The sequence below is a fragment of the Natator depressus genome, chromosome 8 (genome assembly GCF_965152275.1).
Source record: "Natator depressus isolate rNatDep1 chromosome 8, rNatDep2.hap1, whole genome shotgun sequence".
NCBI lineage: Eukaryota > Metazoa > Chordata > Testudines > Cheloniidae > Natator > Natator depressus.
The window spans coordinates 78,298,938-78,314,691 of NC_134241.1; positions in this window are offsets into that span (position 1 = coordinate 78,298,938).

Below are 15,754 nucleotides of genomic sequence, written 5' to 3' on the forward strand. Positions count from 1 at the left end.
CTTTCGTGAGCTACAGCTCACTTCATCGGACATCCGATGAAGTGAGCTGTAGCTCACGAAAGCTTATGCTCAAATAAATTGGTTAGTCTCTAAGGTGCCACTAGTACTCCTTTTCTTTTTGTGAATACAGACTAACACGGCTGCTACTCTGAAACCTACTACTAAACAAATATTTACTAATAAGAGATACAATGTCTCTCATTGGCTTGATGGGCCCTGCAGTCTTGTGCTAATCCTAGCTGCAGATTCTAAATACTTAGTCCAGAGTTGTTTACAACTGTCATGTCTCAGTGCTAGCAGACTCAGCTGATGCTCTGGGACAAGCTGCTTCGGTACTTTAATAAGAACAGACATTGGGAGTTTCATTTTGGGTTAATTGACAAATGGCTGGTCCAACTGGGGGTCAGTAATGGAAAAAGTCAACATTCAGGTCGTGTGTACGGTATGGAATTGTTCTGGGAAAAATTGCATTTGTGTAACCCGTGTTGACCGTCTCTGGTGGTAACACCAATTGGAGCTGTAGCATATGCAAGATTCTGGCAGCTTCTGGTGTTTTTTTTTCTCCATGTCAGTTAAGTAACTGGGAGTGCGTTAGGGTCAGGTTGAAAGCAGGGTGTGTACAGCAGGGGATAAAATATGCCATTACAAATTATTTACAGAGATAGTAAAAGAAAATAAATGAAAAAATATGAAGGTTAAGGGAGAAGGTAAGGTTTTGAAATAGCAACCAGAATGTATTGAACAATAAGCTGGAGAACTATAGTTAAAAGGGAATTACAACTTTAAAAAAGGATTAGAACAACCAACCAACACTGTGAGGTCATAAATGCATTTATGACTACCTCAGTCAACGTCCTGATGGGTGCTGCAAACACAAACTCAGCTGCTAGGGACAGGTTTTGAGGGAAGCTTAGGGCTCAAGTCCACGCCCTGGGAGGTCATGGGCAGGGAATCAAAGACATTAAGAAGTAGCATCAGGTAAAAGTAGGCATGCAGGCTATTGCATGAGGAAAGTGGGGCCATAAGAGGAAGAAGCATGGGTGGCTCAACTCCCAGAGAAACTGAGGTTGGCAGGGGCTATTCTCACTGCCCTGATCATGATGGGTGTGAGGAGTTTGACACCACAGGGGTGCGTCACCAGTAACGTTGTAAGTGTGAGCAATAGGACGGATGAGGACACTGCAACGCATGGACTGGACACATGCACTTTATAGGTCATTTATTGCAATAGCCATGTTGTACAGTCACAGACTCCACTGTCACCTGTCCTACTGTCCAGAGAGGGATCACAGCAACAAAGAAGCACCATAATTCCATTTCCCATTAATCCCGTCACCTCTCTCCCAGTCCCAGGAAAGCAGGTCAAGAAAGGCATCAGTCTTACATATTGCCACTTGTCACTCCAGTGTGGGTCTTCAGGTAGTGCACTGCAGGGTGTCTGATAGTGGTACACACTACACAAAGAAAGCTTTTCACAGTCCGAAGGTTTCTGTTTCCCATGTAGCACATCACCAGGTGATGCACCCCAGTCCTTAAAGAACAAGCCCCCCTATCAGCACTGAATTGAAGCACCTCACCAACATCATCTTGCACATTGCCTCACTGCCTTATCTGAAACCTCCATTACTTCACCTTCATTTCCCACGACCTGGTACATCTACGACATCAGCACAGACCCCAAGTGCAGACCCAATGTTACCCTGCTGCATGCATCCACTGGAACACTATCACCATCTGGCATGTCCCTTGCAACATCCTGTTCCTCTGCTGTTTCCCCTGTGATCCTGCTCTCGACCAGCTCCCTCCTTTTCCACAGCCCGCCATTGATCCAGTAAGTGAAACATCACGGGCAGGGTGCCCTGGATATAGCTCCCTCAAACAACACAACATCAGAATCTAGGCTTATCTCATCCCAAGCTCCAGATGAGCCCAGGGAGCCACCAAATGCACAACCGGTCCCAGTTCTGGTAATACAAGAGTGTTTCTGCTTCCTTGTCATCCAGAATAAGGCCCTGGTGCGAAAAATTGCAGGGCTTAGAAGGGGGCATCCAAAAGGTCTCAAATGGGTGATGTGGCACTGGGATCTACAGATCAAAGAGGCACACGTGAGCAATGTCATCCACAATGGCGTTACAAGGTCATTTTAGCTCAGAATGAGACGCTGGACATACTAGTTCTGGCAGTGAATTGAATAGCTGATGTATTGCTAATGCCACCCAGAACCAGGATGCATCTGTTCTCCCTAGGAAGCAACCCATGCCAGTGGGGCCTCAGCACTCACCTCCTGAATGTGTCAGAGACCAAGCCCCACCCAGACCCCCAGAGTGTTACTGTCATCACCTGGAGCCTGGGTACCCCAATTTTGGTTCCCCCACCTCTCCTATCTCCTTTTCTCCTGGCTTCCCTTTTCTCTCTCCTCCTACTTCTTCATCGTGTTTTCCTGTTCTCTCTCCCCCCACTCACTCTCTTTCCTACTCCCTCTTGCTCTTCTGCTCCTGCTCTTTCTCTTCCTCTGACATTCTCTCTGTTCTCTTCTGTCACCCTCTCTGCCTCCTATTTCATCACACTCCCCTCCTCTCTTTCCCCCACTGTTTTCCCTGCTGACCCCAGGTGTCCCTCCATCATGCCCCCTCATCTGTCTCTGCCTTGTCTCTCAGTGTTGTTTGTCCAATACCCCATTTCTTTCCTCTCTGACAGCTTCAGTCAGCCCTCATTGAATGTCTTGTTCCCTGTTGTGCAATCTTACTCACCCCATGTATTTTAGCCCTTCCTCTTGCCCTCCTCTGTCTTCACACCCATGTCCTCCTCCACCCCTTCGCCTTCCCCACCTCCCAATCCATTTCCTGACCCACACCGTTCCCTGTCTGGGGTCCTCTCTCTCCTTCCCCCTCCCGCACTGAAGAAGCTATTGCACCCAACATATGTTTTCCTATTGCCTCTCCCTGGACACCGCCTCCCACAGCAACTTAGACCATTAGACACCCCCGCCCCCATTTCCCCACATCTCCATAGAGACCAAAACAGAAATTCCCCATCATCAGGCCCCTCTCACTGCCAAGGCTTCCCCATTGTCCTCACATGTGACTACATAATCCTGACAAATATGGCCCCCCCGAGTGTCTGCATGTCTCTTCAAGCTGGCTAAGAACATGTGGAGATAGTCACTGCCAGGCTTGGGCTTTGTAGACACTCCACAGGGAAAATGTGGAAGTATGAGGTGTTAAGCGGTGGTGGGTTTCTGCTTTTAACACCTCCTTCGCTGATAGCCCCACTTCCTACAGCACCACACCTTGATAGCCCACCCCCCTGTACATGTCTGTAAAGCAGTTTTTTAACTGGATACCATTTCAATACTGTTCTGTTTTTACCCTTATTATCCTTATTTTACCATTATTCTTAGCCTTATTTTAGCATTACATAAGAACATAAGAACAGGATAAGACCAAAGGTCCATCTAGTCCAGTATCCTGTCTTCTGACAGTGGCCAATAGCAGTTGCCCCAAAGGGAATGAACAGAACAGGTAATCATCAAGTGATCCATCCCGTCACCTATTCCCAGCTTCTGGCAAACAGAGGCTAGGGACACCATCCCTGTGCATCCTGGCTAATAGGCATAGATGGTCCTATCCTCTGTGAATCTATCTAGTTCTTTTTTGAACCCTGTTTTTGTCTTGGCCTTCACTACATCCTCTGGCAAGGAATTCCACAGGTTGACTGTGTGTTGTGTGGAAAAATACTCCCTTTTGTTTCTTTTAAACCTGCTGTCTATTAATTTCATTTGGTTACCCCTAGTTCTTGTGTTATGAGGAGAAAATAACACTTCCTTATTTACTTTCTCCACACCAGTCATGATTTTATAGACTATCATATCCTCCCTTACTTGCCACTTTTCCAAGCTGAAAAGTCCCAATCTTATTAATCTCTCCTCATACGGAAACTGCTCCATGCTTCTAATAATTTTTGTTGCCCTTTTCTGAACCTTTTCCAATTCCAATATATCTTTTTTTCAGATGGGGCGATCACATCTGCACACAGTATTCAAGCTGTGGTCGGACAAGGATTTATATAGAGGCAATATTATATTTTCTGTCTCATTATCTATCCCATTCTTAATGATTCCCAACATTCTGTTCACTTTTTTGACTGCCGCTGCACATTGAGTGAATGTTTTCAGAGAAGTATCCACAATGACTCCAAGATCTCTTTCTTGAATGGTGACAGCTAATTTAGACCCCATCATTTTATAAGTATAGTTGAGATTATGTTTTCCAACGTGCATTACGTTGCATTTTTCAACGCTGAATTTCGTCTGCCATTTTGTTGCCTAGTCCCACAGTTTTGTGAGATCCCTTTGTAACTCTTCGCAGTCTGTCTGGGATGTAACTCTCTTGAGTAGTTTTGCATCATCTGCAAATGTTGCCACCTCACTGTTTACCCCTTTTTCCAGATCATTTATGAATATGTTGAATAGGACTGGTCCTACTACAGACCCCTGGGGGACACCACTGTTTAACCTCTCTCCATTCTGAAAACTGACCATTTATTCCTACCTTTTGTTTCCTATCTTTTAACCAGTTACCGATTCCTGAGAGTACCTTCCTTCTTATCCCATGACAGCTTACTTTGCTTAAGAGCCTTTGGTGAGGGACCTTGTCAAAGGTTTTCTGAAAATCTACGTACACTATATCCAACGGATCCCCCTTGTCCACATGCTTGTTGAACCCCCCAAAGAATTCTAGTAGATTGGTGAGGCATGATTTCTCCAAAAAACATGTTGACTCTTCCCCAACAAGTCATGTTCATCTATGCCTCTGACAATTCTGTTCTTTACTATAGTTTCAACCAGTTTGCCCGGTACTGACGTCAGACTTACAGGCCTGTAATTGCCAGGATCACCTCTGGAGTCTTTTTAAAAAATTGGCGTCACATTAGCTATCCTCCAGTCATCTGGTACAGAAGCTGATTTAAATGATAGGTTACATACCAGAGTTAGTAGTTCTGCAATTTCACATTTGAGTTCTTTCAGAACTCTTGGGTGAATACCATCTGGTCCAGGTGACTTATTACCATTTAGTTTATCAGTTTGTTCCAAAACCTCCTCTAATGACACCTCAATCTGGGACAGTTCCTCAGATTTGTCACCTAAAAAGAATGGCTCAGGTTTGGGAATCTCCCTCACATTCTCAGCCGTGAAGACTGATGCAAAGAATTCATTTAGTTTCTCCACAATGGCCTTATCATCCCTGAGTGCTCCTTTAGCATCACAATTGTCCAAAGGCCCCACTAGTTGTTTAGCAGTCTTCCTGCTTCTGATGTACTTAAATTTTTTTTTTGTTATTATTTTTTGAGTCTTTGGCTAGCTGTTCCTCAAATTCTTTTTTGGCCTTCCTAATTTATACCTCATTTGCCAGAGTTTATGCTCCTTTCTCTTTTCCTCAGGAGGATTTAACTTCCACTTTTTAAAGGATGTCTTTTTGCCTTTTACTGCTTCTTTTTACTTCATTGTTTAGCCACAGTGCCACTTTTTTGATTCTCTTACTATGATTTTTAATTTGGGGTATACATTTAAGTTGAGCCTCTATTATGGTATTTTTAAAAAGTTTCCATGCAGCAGCTTGCAGGGATTTCACTTTTGGCACTGTACCTTTTAATTTCTGTTTAACTAATGAACTTTCTCATTTTTGTGTAGTTCCCCTTTCTGAAATTAAATGCTATCGTGTTGGGCTACTGTGGTGTTTTCCCCGCTACAGGGATGTTAAATTTAATTATATTATGGTCACTCTTACCAAGCTGTTCAGCTATATTCATCTCTGGGATCAGATCCTGTGCTCCACTTAGGACTAAATCTAAAATTACCTCTCCTCTTGTGGGTTCCAGAGACTAGCTGCTCCAAGAAGCAGTCATTTAAGGTGTCAAGAAACTTTATCTCTGCATCCCATCCTGAGGTGACATGTACCCAGTCAATTATCGTCATGAGAATTCTTTCATTGTTTTAACTGATCCTTATTTTAACCTTTTATCTCTGAGCAGAACATCCAGTGCCATTTTGTTTGAGTGTGTCACCTACAGCATTTTAAGGACATCATCTTATCTTTCTGATTTGGAACACGATTTTTTTTTAACTCAGAGCACCTGACCATTTGGCATTTTTAACTCAGAGTGTTTTTGAACCTTGTATTGTTTTAATTCAGATTTATATTGTTTCTGTCTTTTATTCAGACCCTTATTTGTGGAATTTTATGCAACTTCTTTAGTTAGGTACCACTCCTCCCTCCCCCAGCATTTGTGTTGCACTAAATAGAAGTAAATTTTGGCATACACTTTGGAGTCTATCTTTCTTTTTTGCTAAAATTCATTTTAAGTTAACAGGTACCTGCTGATGGTCTAGAACACCTCTCACAGGAGCTGATTCCATATGCTCCTTCCTCTGTCAACAAGGGACTGTTGCCGTTGGGCCTGTCATGGACATTGATGGTGCCCCTCCTTGAGAGCCACAACCTCCTGCTACTCTTCCTCTTTCTCCTCCTCTGCCGTTACCTCTTCCTCTTCCCCCACATCCCCTTCTTCTGTGAGTGGCCCCTCAGGAACAGGAATTCCACAAATGCACCATTCCAGGAAGATCTCACACACCTTTCTGTGGCTGTACTGTAGTGTATCACGAGAAGCCTGGAGACACCTCCAAACTTTATCCCTTCAGCTTGATGGCCCCCATTTTCTGTAGTGGGTGATGGACTTTCACTAACCGCCTGTGATGCTGCGTCCTGGCCAACCTTAAATTTATAACAATCCTTTTTGTGGACAATTTTCCATAGTACCACCATTTACTGAACTGCTTCTCTTCATGTTTGCAATATTGCCAATTTTCCTTGTTCTACAAACCAAATTTAACATTTTTTCCAATTGTTTAAAAATGTCACAAACCAAATTAGAATCCCCTTTTCCATCATGCATATTAGACATGTCTGTACTGACAGCTTTCATCTTCCTAGATGCTGCTTCATAGAATATCAGGGTTGGAAGGGACCTCAGGAGATCATCTAGTCCATCTCCCTGCTCAAAGCAGGATCAATCCCCAATTTTTGCCCCAGATCCCTATATGGCCCCTTCAAGGATTGAACTCACAACACTGGGTTTAGCAGGCCAATGCTCAAACCACTGAGCTATCCCTCCTCCTTCCTTTACTGATGGGCTGCTGCAAGGAAAGAATCAACTTCCATGGCAAATTTCACAGCCTTTTGAAGTGTCCTTGGCCTCCTTTCACTGACCTGAAAGCCAAATCCAGATGAGCATCTATGAATTGGTGAATTGCTAATTTATCCTGGCAGGACTTGTTAGTATCTGGATATGCCAGGAACACATCTCCTCTGGTCCTCTGCCAGTTCAGGTGGTCTCCCTTCTATCCATCTCATTCTAGCTCTTAACTGTTCCCTGGCCAGCTCAGATGGATGGTTGGTGCTGAACTGCATATCAAGAGCGTGTACCAGATGTGTTTAACTCAGTCTCTTTTCTGGAGGTATGTTCTGCAACACCACTGGAGTTGGGCCCCTCAGGTTGGCTGCTAGAAACTCCCCTCTCTGTCTATCTCTGTAGCCATTCATTTGGGCTGTGAAGTTAAACTGAGACAAATAAGCCTCCCAAGGGGTCTCAGCCCTACTACACTGATTCACCCTTCTGCTGGGCTTGGCCAGGCTAGATGATAAGTCTTCCCACTGCTGCTGGGCTAGTGAGCAAGGCTCCCTGCTGCCTTTTGCATGACCAATCAGAAGTGATGGGAACAGGGCTGCTACCCCACTGCGGTTAGAACAGCAGAGCTAACAGAAAAAGCGCTGGCAGCTGGAACTCAATGCCTGAAGCTCCCAAACTGGGACAGTGGGTTCAGGGGGCCAACCAGAATCCCAGACAGTTGGGAGGGATGTGATTGTTTCAAAAAGCTATTTTGAAAAGTACTTACAGATAAAAAAGTTACTCACACTTTAAGTACCTTTAAATGTACTTAAATACAAGTACTAAGTACAGAATATTTAAAGCACTTAAATACAAGTATGTAGAATACTTCAATACACTTAAGTACATGGGAACACTGAATTAAAGACTGTATCATAATGTACATGTGCAGTGGGGTTGAATTAAAGTTGCACAGGCAACAAGGGTTGGAATCTTGAGATCAACAGAACAGACCTCTGCCACTTGTGCTAGCAGAGTAACTGGTACAGTACTAAGGTGTTCTCCTTTATGTGGACCAGCCATTAGAAGGGAATGGGACACACACTTTATTAGCATGTAGACGCTGCGTTCCTTACGTCGGCTGTTGGCTATCATTCTTGTAAATTTCACGGCTCCATTGGAGGCTTAAAATTTACAAGAAAGCTAACTCCTGGCTCCCAGCCGGGCTGCCGCCCGGTCTCCACTCCAGACCGGGCTGCCACCCAGACTCCTGGCTTGGGCTGCCGCCCAGGCTCCCTGCTGGGAACCTTGCTGTGCCCCAGGATCCTGGCTTCCTGCCCAGCTGGGAACCAAAAGTCCGATTGCTGCGGGGCAGGAGAAAGCGCCGGGTCATTAACCTGTGCCAGCCCCTGCTCAGCTGGGACTGCCTCCTACCTGCAGACTATCCAGTGAGTGATGGGGGGCAGGGGAGAGAAGCGAGTGATGGATTCCGGGCCTTGGAGGGAGGAGGCGGAGCAGGGGGGTGAGGCCTCAGGGAAAGAGACAGAGCAGGGGGTGAGGCCTGGGGGGAAGAGGCAGGGCAGGGTGTGGGGCCTCGGGGGTCTAGTTACCAGCAATTAGAAAGGTGGCAACCCTACTGATTTTGGTAAATTTCTGGTGCAAGGCCAGCAGAACTGTGGACTTTAGTCAGAGTACCAGGAATGACCATGCATACTAGCAAATAGTGAAGAAACTGATAGCTTTGCAAATTTACCAGCCCAGTGACCAGGGCAGGGAGTGGATTAAGTGGCTCAAGAGAGAGTACTGGAAAACCAGTAACCAGAACCACATATTGGGCAACTTGCCAAAATCATGCGTGTTTTATGAGGAGTTTGACCGGGCACTGGGCCCTGCACCCAGCGTGGAGCCAACCATAGTGAATGATGATCTGGTCACCTGGGATGGTGCCCTGCTGGCCCCAGAGTCCAGCATGGGGGCTGATGGGAGCCAGCAACAGGCACTGAGTGGAGACAGGGAAGTCACTCTGTTGCTGAAACCAGTTCCAGAGCAGGCTTTGGAACAGCAGCAGTACCTTCTGGGTCAGCACTCAGAGGAGCTGATGCACTCCCTGAGAAACAGCCCGCTGTGGAGCTTGAAGCAGACAGAGAAGCCACCCCTCGAGCTTGGTAAGTTTCTGGCTCCATTTTTATGTTTATTAATACAGTAATGGGAGAGATTTCTGCTCCAATGCAAAACTAATGCCAGATTGTGTGCCAGGAGCGTGGTTCCCTCATCACCAAATGGAGTTCAAAATGGCAAACAGTAAATAGCACCTTTAAAGTGTATTTTGACTGGAAGGGCACAGATTTTTGCTAGGGCCATTCCTGTTCATGAAAAATGATAACTTTACATTGTTATACCTGTAAGTATGCCACTTTGCAACCATTCTATGGTCTATCGAGCCACCTAGAAACAATGAACTCTGTGTTCGGGGAGATGTGTTACATTCCCAAACCTTGTCCATTTCAGTTAGATGTAGTTCATGCAGTCCATAGATGACAAAATCTTTTATCCCAAATATGACTGCAGTTTGAAATTTTGTTCAGAAATGTACCAGGGGTAGGGAGGAGGAAGGCTGTGGATTTCTGCATGTTTGCATACAGTCTTAACAGGAAGTGGGAGCTAACACAGCATCCTGTTGATTCCCTCATGAATTGAGCCAATCCTCAGTGCTGATAGCTGCAAACTTTTCCTGAAGTTCCAGACATGTATTTTAGGGAAGGGCATATTTTCCAGGGCCATCTTAGTAGATGACCAGCCAACACCACTCATAGATGTGCTGTTCAGTCACTATATGTTTGAATACTTCTGTTGCATAAATTGCAGGTTTCCCACCAGCAGCTTGGAATAACATCTCCCTTTGACAGTCAGGCACCACAAGAACTGTTATGCCCTCCAAAATGTGGAAGGCCTGAAATCATAGAAAAAGCTTTTGTAGCACAGCCACTGATGGCAGCTTTCCTCCTCCCCGCTCCCCCCCAAATGCAAGTAGTTTTGCAATTTTCTAAAATCAGAAAAGCAACTTTGCATTTTTAACTTACCATTGTTCCTGCAATTCTTTTGCTGCAGTTAACCTAGCTGTGTCCAGAGAGCTTCTGTTGTCTAAAGCAGCCTTCTCAGAAAATAATGAAGTTCAGTTTGTTATAAGTATCATTTTATGTCCTTGAAATTTCACAAGGATTTTTTCTGTGTTCATGCCTGCAGTGAACTATATGAGACAATAATCCTCTGTGTGTTGTCCTGTTGCAGGCTCTGCAACCTCTACTGGCTGCAGCATCTCCACAGCTTTCCCACTCTGCAGCAGAAGCCTGGGTCAAGGTAGTTTCATGGACCATTCCAAGAGGAAGTGTTTCCATGATGAACTTATGGTTGAAGTTCTGGACAGGGCTAACCAACAAGCCCACTATCAAAGACAGAGGGACTTGTGGCTAGAGGAAGGGCATGCTGCAAGGCAACAGAATATGCTCGGGCTGGCTGCACAGCTTGAGGACAGGGTTTCAGTGTGTGAGTAGGCACTTGCTTCTCAGTTCCTGGAACAGGAATGGTGACTAAGTGAGGAGGACAGAGCTCATCAGAAAAAGTTGCTTGAGTGTCTCATCTCACTCATGATAAGAGTAGTGGCTCCTGCTGCATCACTGACACCATGGCCTGAGTCCCCTGCGTGCTACCCTGTGCTGTGGTCCAAAAGCAGCTTGGAAGACTACATGCCTGGGTGGCACATGGAATCAGGTCCCATGAGTTGCTGGACAGGGCAACCTTGCCCCATACAGCCCTCCATATTGACCTCCTCCCCTGTGGATACCTCCACCTCCCTCCCACAGCACCACTAGCACAGGACAGAAGGGAAAGGAGAAGAGGTGGCCAGGGGTAGAGTGTTTCTGTCTTGTACATGATTTTACTGTTTGCACTTTCATGCACTTTGTTTTGATTTTTTTTCACCTGTAAGGTTCTGTTGTTACTAGTGTTTTGGTGTGGGAATGGCAGCTGGCCTGCCTGGGAAAGGGTCAGCGTACTTTTCTAATACCTGTTTATAAATAAAGTTTTTTATTTCATCAGGAAAGTTTATTTCTATCACTGCTTCACATCACATGATGCATATTCAACATAATACAGGTAAGCACGTGATCAGGGACAATTGGGAATTAGTATGCAAAGACTTTCCCTCAATATAGTTATCTATAGTAATTCATATTTCAATCATTTCCTTACATCAATTCATACTGTGAAGAACCCCCTCCCCTCATTTTTATAAGTGGTCATGTCATTCAAAAGAATATTGCATAGCACTAAAATTCCATGCAGACAGCATTGATGACACTGGCATCCAAATGGGTCTGTAAACATATCAAACGGGATTTCAATCTGCCAAAAGCACATTCAACAACCATTCTGCACCTGCTAAAAGTGTAATTAAGCCATCTTTTGCCAGGGCCTCTGAAATCAGGGTACTGTTTCATAAGCCAAGGCAAAGGTTTTCAGGGTCCCTCCCAGAATAATGGTGAGGACAGTAACTCCATTTGTGACAATGTCATTTGGTGCCATATTGTCCCAGCCTGTCCATGAATGTAGACTCCTGATCAGTGGAAAACCCTGGCACCATAAACTTTTCTAGTGCAACCCATGCTGACATTCGTAAATCACCCTTTGTGGTCCATGAGGGCCTCCATAACAATAGAGTAGTACCCTTTATGGTTTATCTTCTCCTTGAGAAGTGAAAACTATGGGCACATGAATCCCATCAATGGCCACAGCGCAGTCTGGAAATTCCATTAGCTCAAAGCCAGCAATTACTTCAGGAATATCTTTTATGCCAGCCACCTTGGGGTAAATCACATGCCTGATTGCCTCAGAAACTTCTGCAACCACTTTACCCAAGTTGACTTTCCAGCACCAAACTGGTTTGCAATGGACCTGTAGCAGTTTGGCATAGCCAGCTTCTAGATGGCTACAGCAACCCATTTCTGGATTTGCAGAGTTGATCTCATGCATGTATCTTTATGCTGGAGGGTCAGGACAAGCTGCTTGCAAAGATCCAGAAATATAGCTTTCTTCATGCAAAAGTTCTGGACTCACTGCTGGTCATCCCAGGCCTTCATGACAATGTGATCCCAGCAGTCTGTGCTTGTGGCCTTGCTCCAGAAACATCGATTTACACCAAGGGCCCAAGTGTATTGAGAAACATCTGCCAGTTTGAGTCTGCCATGCCTGTGTACTCCTCCTCTTCTGCTTCCTCCTCTTCCTGCTCTATCATAGTCTGTGTCAGGTGCCTTTGGTGGGTCAGAAAATGTTGCTGAAATCTCCACAAGCATCTCATGGCAGCTCTGCTCATTTCCTGACACAGGAGTGAAAGTGCCTCTTCCTTGTTGCTGGCTCCGGGAGCTGGGAATCACACAGACCAAAATGACTGCTCAGCAGGATGTGTTGGGGCTGTTCAAACTTCCTGTAATATGCAGGGTGGACAGTCAAGTTTTCCCACACTGCACCATGGTCAAAGGGCTAGAGTGGCCACATTTCGAGTTGGTGCTAGGGAGTCTGTGATATGGTTGATTTGACTCAGGTCTGCATGCTGCAGTGTGGATGCCAGAGCCCCAGGTTTGAACCTGGCTTAGAAAATTCTTAATCTAGGGTTAACAATCAGTGTAGATGCTCAAGCCCTGGGTTCTCTAACCTAGGGTCAGTTCACTCGAGTTCCACTAACCCTGGCCTTACATTGCAGTGTAAACATACCCACTGTTTCTGCACTGGCTTGTGTGTCTTTGGGCACATCCCATGGTTCTTTGTGCTAGACACCTAGGATTCTTTTTCTGTAAACTGTGAGAAACTTGTTTGTCCTTGGTGGGGAGGAATTGTGGGAAGGGCATTGGAGGACTATCAACACTCAAGTGATTTTGCCTGCATCGTCACCACAAAGTGGGCAGACTCCAGCCTGAGGTAAACTGGAGCTCAGGTTTTAATTCACATCTCTACGCTGGGAAACTAACCTAGACTTAAAACACCTCCAAACCTGAGTCAAAGTTATGTATGGATGGGTAGGAGTGTAACCATACCCTAAAATTGTTTCTAAACTGAACTGAAGTCAATGGAGCTATGAGTTATGTTCAAATCAATCCATCCATGGCTTGAGATATTATTAGTATTTGGTATTCAGAGTTTGTATGAAAATTGGATAGACTTGAAGAAAAGCTTATAATTTAAAAATAAATTACTATGTAAAATATTATTAATGTGCAAGACTAAAAATAAAACTCAGCTTTCATGTATACTCAGAATCTTATAATATTTTGATTTTTTGACTCAATCCACTGGTTCATATCTTCTAGACAGGCAGTTTTCTCTTACTCCTGCTCTCTGATGCAACATTTAGTACTCTTCAGTTCCCATACAACTGTTCCTCTTTTTATTTATCTCGGACACGACAAAAATTAAATAAAAATGGTGTTCTTGCTTCTTTCTCCTCTTTCCCTTGTCTCCTGGGCTGCAAGGGACCTATCTGCTGAGCGCCTATCTGTGAGCCTCTCAGTGAGTGGAACAGGGCGTATATAACTTGATACCCAAGAAGAAGCACAGACCTTGCTGCATGAGGGGGAGGTTGGACCAGAACCAGGGGCCAGAATCAACAAAAGAAGGCCTAGACAAAGTCTCAGTCTCACCCTGGGGCACCTAATATACCAGACATTATCCTGAGAAGCTGGACCACACCAGACCTGACGTATATGAGCCAACTCAGACTGGACCACACTTAAAGGATAGCAGCTGGACTAACTCAGAGAAGGGGAGACAGAGCAGGGTGAAGCAGATCAGCTTCTCACAGAGGGGAGGAGCCAGACCTGTTGGTCCAAAGCCCATCTTTTTGTAATGTGAGCTGGTTAAGAGCAGATCTAGGCAAGTGCTGACACACCTTCACTTCTTGAGGAAATACCTGCATTTTCTGCAGGGCAGTTGTGCTTCTCTGTGTGGGTGGTGAACACCATGGCCTTTCTGTTAGTGGTAATTAGGCATGGCTTGTACTACATTAATAAAACATACCTGCACGTACTGAAGAAAAAAGTTTCTCTGATACCGGGAGTATGATTCATGTCTATCCAAATGGTTTACATAATTTATTACCTTCTGTCTTTTCATTATGTTTCTTTGTTTCCAGTTAATTGCTATTAAAGTATTTTTGTGTATTGTTGGAGTAGCTTCTAGGTACTAAATAGTGGTAGGTGTAGAATTCATAGCAAATCATTTATTAATTAAATTTTGTTTCTTTCTGCTTGCAAATTGTACACAAACAACTGACGATTTCCCCACTGTCCAAAATTATTCACCAAGGAATTCCTACAAATAATTCTTTGACTGTAGATTGTTTGTGAACAGTTTGTTGCAAGTGTAATATTCAAGGTGTTTTTTCCCTCCTTTGCAGGTCATCTTTACCTGTAGGTAGAGTGGAGTCACAACAGGTGCTTCCATAATATGTATGTGCATATGTATTGTGACAGGGTCGGGCCAGATGGCTACAGGAGAGTGATCCTATTGGGATCCGGGAAGTGGGCAGGCAAAGCTCGCCCACTGCTAAAGGATCCCCCCCCAGCCTAAGAGGGGGATCCACAGGACCTAGACACCAAATAAATACGGGGGACAACTAATGAAATAACAGGGACAGGAGTGTGGTCAAAGGGTCAGACGAAGGAAACCGGATGGGGACACTGAGCAGAGAACCCCAGACAGCACCCACTGCTCCTCAAAAGCGTCAAGGGAGGAACTTTGCCTGGATAAGTGAACGGACGGAGGATCGGAAATAGGCCCCACAGTCACAGGAGACTCCATCGGCCAACCTCCTCACTCTGGTTTTATAAATGGCCATTTTAGCTAGGGCCAGGAGGCGGTTGACCAGGAGGTCCCGTGACTTTGTGGGGCTACGGATAGGGAGTGCATAAATAAGAAGGTGAGGGGAAAAGTGCAACCAAAAGCGTAACAAAATATTTGTGAGGAGCCGGAATAGGGGCTGCAGCCTGGCACACACCAAGTATATGTGTGCCAGGGTTTCCCTCACGCCGCAAAAGGGGCAGGTGTGTGGGATAGGGGTGAACTGCGCCAAGTACACGCCTGTGCTCACGGCTCTATGAAGGAGCCGCCATCTGATATCCCCAGCGGGCCTCGAGACCAAGGTGGAGTATAGACTGGCCCACCGGGGCTCCTCACCCTCCAAAGGTGGCAGGAGGTCCCACCATTTTGTATCGGAGTGGGACACGAGGGTGAGGACGTTAAGGGTGTGGAGCACAAGCGTGTATAGATGTTTCCTTGGTGCGGTCTGGAAGCAGACCGGCTGCAGCTAGTGCAGCCGGCTCATGGTGAAGGGGTGGAGGGGGTCGGTTGGGTCCACGGGGCAAGGGCCCAATTAAAAGGTGTGGCGGGCCTGGGGTGGAGGGTGGGCGGGGGGCGCCCTCATGCAGGACCCGGTCAAGGTAAACCCGAGCAGCGGGCGGCAAAGCGGCCCTCACCTCCTGAAGTACGCGCTGGGGAGTACGAGGTCTGGAGAGCCCCATGCGCTGAGCGAGCGTCAGGGGAT